We start from the raw sequence: 8007 nt of genomic DNA, 5'->3' as shown, positions 1-8007 counted from the left end.
TTTTTTTAAAGATTTTATTTATTTATTTGAGACAGAGAGAATGAGAGAGAGAGAGAGCACATGAGAGGGGGGAGGGTCAGAGGCAGAAGCAGGCTCCCTGCCGAGCAGGGAGCCCGATGCGGGACTCGATCCAGGGACTCCAGGATCATGACCTGAGCCGAAGGCAGTCGCTTAACCAACTGAGCCACCCAGGCGCCCTCATACCACCTTTTCTAATTGGAGGTCTCATTGTAGGGAAAACTACCCATAGGGTACACTTGAAGTAATGAGCCAGTTAATCTTTCTAGAAGCTCCCCCTGAGTAATTAAGATTAGTTTTGGAGTGATTGCCACTGTTGGTCTGCTTGTTGGTATCCAAGAGCTTGCTCATGATGTTTTTAAAAACATCTGCAAGACTAAGATGCAAATAACAGTGTTTTAGGGAGGGAGGCAAGTTAATACTGACTTCCACGGGAAAAAAAAAAAAAAATCACAGGCCTGGGGGTGCACATGGTGTCCTTGGAAAGAAATTGCTTTACAGTGTATGACTGGGACCCATGTGGCTCAGAGGGCACAAGGCGTCAAGGCCTCCAGTATAACCTTTGGCCAGCTGGTAGGCATTAGGGTTCTCACTTGAGTACACATCATTGCATTTGGAACTTACTTTTGGAGGGACTGCCTGAGGGCAGTCAGTCTGGTCTGTCTTGTTTGTCTGTGCCACTAGCTGAGTGACATTTGTTTGTCCCATGGCGTGGCTGTGGGAAGGGGGTGGCGTGCGGCAGTGAAGAAGACACCTGGAAGTGTTGACAGGTGTTTTGCATGGGAGGCATAGGAGCTGGGATATGTGTTTCTGATAGACAGTTCTGGTAATGGTGATCCTATTGTGGTCAGAGCCATCTTTCAGGACTTGGCAGATTCAGGTGTCAGAGAATTGGAGGTGCTTAGAGTAGTTTGGGGGCAATTCAGCAGGGTGTTTTGCTTCATGAGGACTTTTGTAGGGGCAGGTAGTTTTCAAGACAGAAGATCTCTAATGAGCGATCCTTCCCACCCACATCTCCTGGGGTATAAGTTGTTCTCTGTGTAGATGCCTTAAATGCTGAGGTTATTTCCTTCCCTCCACCTCTACAAAAATCTGTGTGTCTCATTCCGCTAGCTATAACTTTACCTTTCTTCTAATTAGCTCCTATTCCCTGAAGATATATTTTTTTTTAAAGATTTTATTTTTAAGTAATCTCTACACCCAACATGGGGCTCGAACTCACCACCCCAAGATCAGGAGTCACACATTCCACTGACTGAGCCAGCCAGGCACCACTCCCCACTGCCAGCCCCCAAAGGGAATTTTTGTAAAACTCATAGAGGCCCCCCATATAAAACTCATTATGTCCCCCACTTTGGCCTGCAGTATATTTGAGTGGTCATTATGCTTGTGATCTAGGACCTGGTCAGTTCAACAAGAGAATCCAGAATTCAAATTCCCTAAGCCCCTTTTGGCTTCTTGTCACATGGAGGGTGTAGCAATTGGGCTGGCAGGGGGGTTTCTGTAGAGGAAAGAAAGAAGCATTATACAAAGGAATGGCCAGGGTGGAATCCCAGGATTTCACATTGGTCTGTATAAGCGCCCCTCCCCTGCCTCAATTTTGTGTGTTCGGATCGTTACCCGGGAAATGGCTGCGAGAGGCCAGTCCTTTTCTGGGGGTGGCCACATTCAGTGCATAGACTGGTGCCCCATGTTATGTGCTCCCGGAGGTTGGGCAGGTCGGCTGAGAAATCTTTTCAAGTTGATTTTTCAGGAGGCTTTTTTCAATGCGTCATGATGCCAGATGGCTGTGGATGGTGGAGGAGTGGAAAGTCTATGGAATACCTCGACTTTTAGCCCATTGTTCCTTAGTGTTGATGATAAAAGATGAACCATGGTCAGACTGCAAATAGGATGGAAAACCAAACACACGGCGCAGGTTCATTTCAAGGGTCACGGTGGCGTGACCAGAGTCAGGTGATTTGCAACATTAATACTGAAACCTGGAAAAAACTGCCATCGGGAGTGTGGAGTCCTGAGAGGAGGTCACAGGTCAAATGTCATCCATCTGCTGGGAGCAGGGGTGAGGGTTGGGCAGCAGTGTGTGCCATGTGGCCTCCCTCACTGCAGGACCAACGCGTCAGCTTCTGGCTGGAGTCACAAGCCTGGCGGTGGCCCTCCTCAGAGGTGGAGTTCTTGTTGTTGTGCCTGTGCATGAGGATGGACCCAGGTGGCAGTGGTGGCGGTCTGGATGGTGCGGGCTCCAGCAGGAGCTGGAGGCCAGGGGGTCTCATCGGAGAACAGGGCATCTAGATGAGTTGCCCCGGTGGTTCAGTCAGCAGCTGAGAATTGTCACAGTTCACAGTGGATAGTTTTCCAAGAGGCAGATCAACCCACTAGGCCTTTGGTGACAGCTCAGATGCCAGTAAAAATATAACCTCCATCTGTGGGAACATTAGCCAGGGCTATGGGAATGGCCTTGAAGTTCTGCCACTGAGCAGAGTGACCGTGTCCATTTTGGGTTCTTCACAGGGAGGGAGCCTGGGGAGCTTGTGGTGGTGTAGCTCTTCCCGATGGGGGAAGAATCCCCTCTGGCACTACATACAGGGAAGTGTAAGTAAATGTAACGTACCATTCATACATTCACATGTAAAAACAACAGTACTTTGAATTGGCCTGAAGGGCCCCCATCCACTGGGTCGTGTTAGTCTCTTTCCCACCGTGAATCCTGTCCAAACCCCATTGGCTGAATCTGAGTACTTCCTCCCAGCACAGATCCAGGTAGGATGGTACCTGGGTGTTTGTATCCACAGAGCCACGAAAGTTTGAGTCCCGGGCGCCTGGGTGGCTCAGTCGTTTAGCGTCTGCCTTCGGCTCAGGTCATGATGCCAGGGTCCTGGGATTGAGCCCCGCATCGGGCTCCCTGCTCACTGGGGAGCCTGCTTCTCCCTCTCCCACTCCGCCTGCTTGTGTTCCCTCTCTCCTGTCTCTCTCTAAATAAAATCTTTAAAAAAAAAAAAAGAAAAGAAAGTTTGAGTCCCTCCCCTCCCTGAAGTTCCCCGTACTTGGATACATAAAGCCTTCAGTCTCTCTTAGGGACAGGGAGAGCCCAGCCTACCTATAATCCTCCTCCTCCTTAAAGCAGATGTCAGGGTAGAGGGTGAGGGGAGGAATTGGGGGTGCACAGCAGGAGAGCAGCTCTATGCCAGTCAGTAAGGCATGCTTTTTAGTTCCAAGTGGCCTGGCTCAACTTAATGAACTTTTCAGTCACCCAAAGCTCTAGATCCTCATTGCTGACATCATTTGTTTCGGCTTTGCGGACTCCTTCACTGTTGCTGCAGCCACATTGCCTCTCATCAGAGGGGTGGGTGATGTGCAGCATTGCTAGGGAGAGTGACTGACCGACGGACTGACCGGACTGACCGAGGGACAGCCAAAGCACCACTGGACAGCTCCTTGCAGTCCTCCCCTTTGCTGCTCATCCTCTAGAAGTTAATTAACCCTTTCTCCTCCACACCCACTGCTTGGACAAGAGCATTTGCTGCCAGATCCCAGGGGATCTTCTTATATCCCCTAAGCCCACGAGACCTTTGCCTGATCCAAAAAGCCCTGTCTGTGGCAGCATCCATTCTTGTCAGCAACAGCTGCCAAGAACTGTGAAGAAGCTGAGATTTTGTCCTACTTGAAAGCCAACAGTCAGCCTGTGACAGTTTGCCAGACACTGGCAAAAGACACGGCACTCTGGGGTCAGAGACAGAGGACTCTATATAGCACAGGCAGAAGCATGAATTGCATGTTTGTGTCAGTGCTTCTTGCCCCACAGATCCCCTGGGGGGAGTGGGAAGGGCCCAGAAGGATGCTGTCCACGCAGTGGGTTTGAGTCAGGCTGGAGAGCCCTGAGTTCAGGTAATCCTAATCTTTTATAAAGTGCTGCGAACAAACCTGCCCAACCTCAGCCCAGAGGGAGACACTACTTTTTTTTTTTTTTTTTAAAGATTTTATTTATTTATTTGACAGAGAGACACAGTGAGAGAGGGAACACAAGCAGGGGAAGTGAGAGAGGGAGAAGCAGGCTTCCCGCAGAGCAGGGAGCCCGATGCGGGGCCCGATCCCAGGACCCCAGGATCACGACCTGAGCCAAAGGCAGACACTTAACGACTGAGCCACCCAGGCGCCCCGGAGACACTACTTTTATTATACTGGACAGCAAGCAAACCTGTCTTCTCTGGAGAGAGAGGACATTTCTAGGCTGTTTGCTAGACACACACCTGGGCATAGAGCGTTCAGACCTGGAGCAGCCAGTTCCTAATAAGAGATGCAAACGTGTGAGAGATCTGTGGAGACTTGCCTCCCAACACACGGTACAAGGATTAATGTTCTCGCTGATGATTGTGAATCAAGAAAAATAGAACTTGTATTCCATATGTTGTGTTTCAGAAGGAAAGTGTGTGAAATATTCTTTCCAAAGAGTTAGGTATCTAACCCCTTTGGAAAACTCAACTGTCCAGGATAGTCAGTTCTCTGAGTATCTTGCCTTGCTTTGAGCAGAGAACACAAATTGTGATTTTGTGTATTTGCCCTAATTTGAGAGTCACAAAGGCAGGTCTGTGGAATTATAGGTGTTGATTTTTCAGGGGGTAATATACTCAGAGTGAACAGCATTCAACAGTTTGTTGACTAGAATTGCTTATGACCCTTCCGCAGGAAAGGGCAGCTGCTAATGGCATTATGCAGTGAAGTACTTACAACACTGAGAAGCGTTTGCTAGCCATCAGATTTAGCTAATATTCTAATATTTATTTTGTACACACTGTGCTATGTGAACACCTAAGGAGGAAGACTATTTTTCTTGACCTACCTAAAAAAAAAAAAAAAAAAAAGGTTGAGGTTAAAGACTTTAAAATCATAAGTTAATACATTGAAAATGACTTTCTCAAATGTTTATTTAATCCTCACATGGTCTTAGTCTATAAATTTATACTTAATTTCATATTTTAAAAATTATGCTTTTAGCTTTGCACAGTGGCAGTATCGTAGCCAATGAGGTTTATCCGAGGCGCGATTATTGCTAATTAAAAATGCTTTTGAAAAAATTTAAAGCCAATTCCTGTTCATTTTTCCCCATTTGTATTATAATGACCAGCTTTTACTATTTCATTGTCACCGAGATCTATTTTTATTTTTTTAATTTTTTTTTAAGATTTTATTTATTTGAGACAGAGCACGAAACGGGGGTAGGGTCAGAGTGAGAAGCAGACTCCCCACTGAGCAGGTAGCCTGATGTGGGACTCTATACTGGGACTCTGGGATCATGCCCTGAGCAGTTGCTTAACCGAATGAGCCACCGAGGAGCCCCTGAGATCTATTTTTGGAATAAAGTTTTGTTCTCCCTCTAAGAGTTAAAAAACATAAAAAATGCTTTTGAAACAGGCCAGAAGAGATTAAATTAACATTTCACTTTTATTTTTTTTATTTTTATTTTTTTAAAGATTTTATTTATTTGAGAGAGAGACAGCGAGAGCAGGAACACAAGCAGGGAGAGTGGGAGAGGGAGAAACAGGCTTCCCGCTGAGCAGGGAGCCCGATGTGGGACTCGATCCCAGGACCCTGGGATCATGACCTGAGCCGAAGGCAGACGCTTAACGACTGAGCCACCCAGGCGCCCAACATTTCACTTTTAGTCATAATCTTCAATGTGATGTGATTTAATTTACGAACTTCATAAATGATTCTTATGAACTTTAGAAATATCAAGTTATTGGCCAAGGTTGAGTTCTCTTTAAAAGGCGAACATTTATCATTCACCTATTTAGCAGGTGCTCAGTATTTTTAAGAGTAATAAAAATAATGTTTTTTTTCCCTCTCCTCCCCACATCTTAAACAACTTTTTTTTTTTTTTTTTGGTGAAATGACCTATTTAGATGATAATTTAGCAATACATATGATTATTTTACTCCACAATCAGTAAGGTGGGATTTTAGAATCATTTGCATTTCAGTGATTGTCATCTTAGCAGAATTCCTTCTTTATCCTACTTTTATATCTGATCATCTGTGCCACTTTAGTTTCCTCACATAAAGGAACAATAAACTGTCTTTCTTATCTTTTTATTGATTTGTTTCAAAAAGAAGGTGAATTAACTTTTTGCCCTGTAATATTAGTTCCTAACTCTAGAGGAAAACTAGGCATTTAGTGCAATATACATATATATTCTTTGGTTAGAACAGTAATTTTTTGAAAGTTGTACCTTTTCTTTGTGGGCAACACAAGCTTTTTTTTTAAAGTTTTACTTTTAAGTAATATCTACATCCAACATGGAACTTGAACTTACAACCCAGAGATCAAGAGTTGCAGGCTCTACTGACTGAGCCAGCCAGGGCCCCATATGGGTAAGACGAACTTTGAAGCAAACTTGTTATATGGCAATTTTGGCTTTATAATATTTACATTTAGGAAGTAGATATAAGTTTACAAAGATTTTTAGTTTTTCCAAAATGATTCACCCTAGGGGTCTGTTAAAATTCAAGTCCTATCCACCACTTCTCAGAAACCTGCGGGTTGCAGGAAGGAAGGTCACCCAGTACCCTCTTCTGTCTGGTGGTTATAGAATCCTCCTCCATCTTAACTGCTCAAATGTTGAGTGTTTTCGTACTGTCACAGCTTCTAATACTTAACTCATTTTGGATTCCATTCTCTTACAAAAAGGTCAAGAGCATGCTTTCTTCAAATGCTTCAAAGGCGCATGTCCTTTTTTTTGGGTAATAAAGTCGGTCTTCCTTATTTGCATATTCTTTGTGAATTTGCCAACTCACTAACATTTATTTGTAACCCTGTATGCAAGACTCAGAGTACTTTTTTGGTTGAAATGTGCAGAACACTGAAAAATTTGAGTTAACCAATATTCACATTCCCAGCTGAGGTCAAACCAGGGGACCTTCTTGTTTCAGCTCTCATATTGTAAACAAGTGTCTGGTTTGCGCTCTGTTTAGTGCCATGCTTTTCACATTTTTGTGCTTTTTGTTGGCAATCTCACTATTTAAAATGGCCCCCACCTGGAGTGCTGAAGTGCCCAGGAAGGCTGTGATGTGCCTGAAGGAGAAAAATACATGCCTTAGATAAACTTTTTTCCAGACCTGAGTTATAGTGCTGTTGGCTGTGTGTTGAATGTTAGTAAGAAATCAGCAATATAAAATAAGGCATCTTTAAACATAAACACACATAAAACAAGGTTACATATTGGTCAGTTGATGAAAATGTTGCGACCAGATGCACCAGTGACTCGTGAGAACCTAACCCTGTATTTCCCTAGGAGCAGCGGTTCAGTGTTCACTAATTCAGTGTTTGCGACCACTTGATAGACCTTATCCATTGGGAATAACCAGCATTGGCTGCAGTTAGTTGTTTCATTTATCTCATTTGGGCTGATAGAGATCCGCCTAACATCAACAACTAAGTGTTCTGTGAGTATGCATATTTTGTACTTGTCGTCATGGTAGGCTCTGAGCCTTTACATACTGTGCTCAGTTTTTTCACCTCAGGAGCCCGTGCCAACTGGTTGACAGTCCCTCCGCTCAGAATTTTGCAATGAGGAGAGGGGCCAGCTTGGAATGAGAATAGCTGGGTGTTTAGGGAAGCTAGCATGCAGCTTGGCTTGGCTTTCCCTGACCCTTCCATGCTGAATTTCCATCTTCGCTGTTCATGCTGCTGGAGCCTGGGCCATAAAAAAACAGCTCCGACCTGTCCTGTAAGGACCAGGGAATTCTAGTCCAGGAGGGGAGGCTGCTGGGCTGCATCCATTCTTGGCTCTAATGAGACCCCCGTTACCTGTCAGGGACGTGGGAGCTCTCTGTGAGGAGGTTCCTACACAGAATTTATGTTTCTTTTGTTTTTTCTTTGTTTTCAAGAGTTGAGTTTGCTTTGGATATGGTGGCTTCTTCATTATCCCAAACCAGCTGGGTAAGTATCAGCCAGAACAGGTTTTTTTTAGGCAGGGAGGTTTAAAGACCTTCC

The 8007-nt window shown here is 44.9% G+C and overlaps 1 pseudogene; it reads left to right on the top strand.

Annotated features, from left to right (window-relative positions):
• Positions 1-5008: 5008 nt before the first annotated feature.
• Positions 5009-5133, top strand: LOC115941565 (U4 spliceosomal RNA; annotated as a pseudogene).
• Positions 5134-8007: the final 2874 nt, after the last annotated feature.

The sequence above is a fragment of the Leptonychotes weddellii genome, unplaced genomic scaffold (genome assembly GCF_054177405.1).
Source record: "Leptonychotes weddellii isolate Sample4059 unplaced genomic scaffold, ASM5417740v2 HiC_scaffold_4611, whole genome shotgun sequence".
In the NCBI taxonomy this organism is placed as follows: Eukaryota; Metazoa; Chordata; class Mammalia; order Carnivora; family Phocidae; genus Leptonychotes; species Leptonychotes weddellii.
This window is presented reverse-complemented; position numbering and strand designations above follow the sequence as displayed.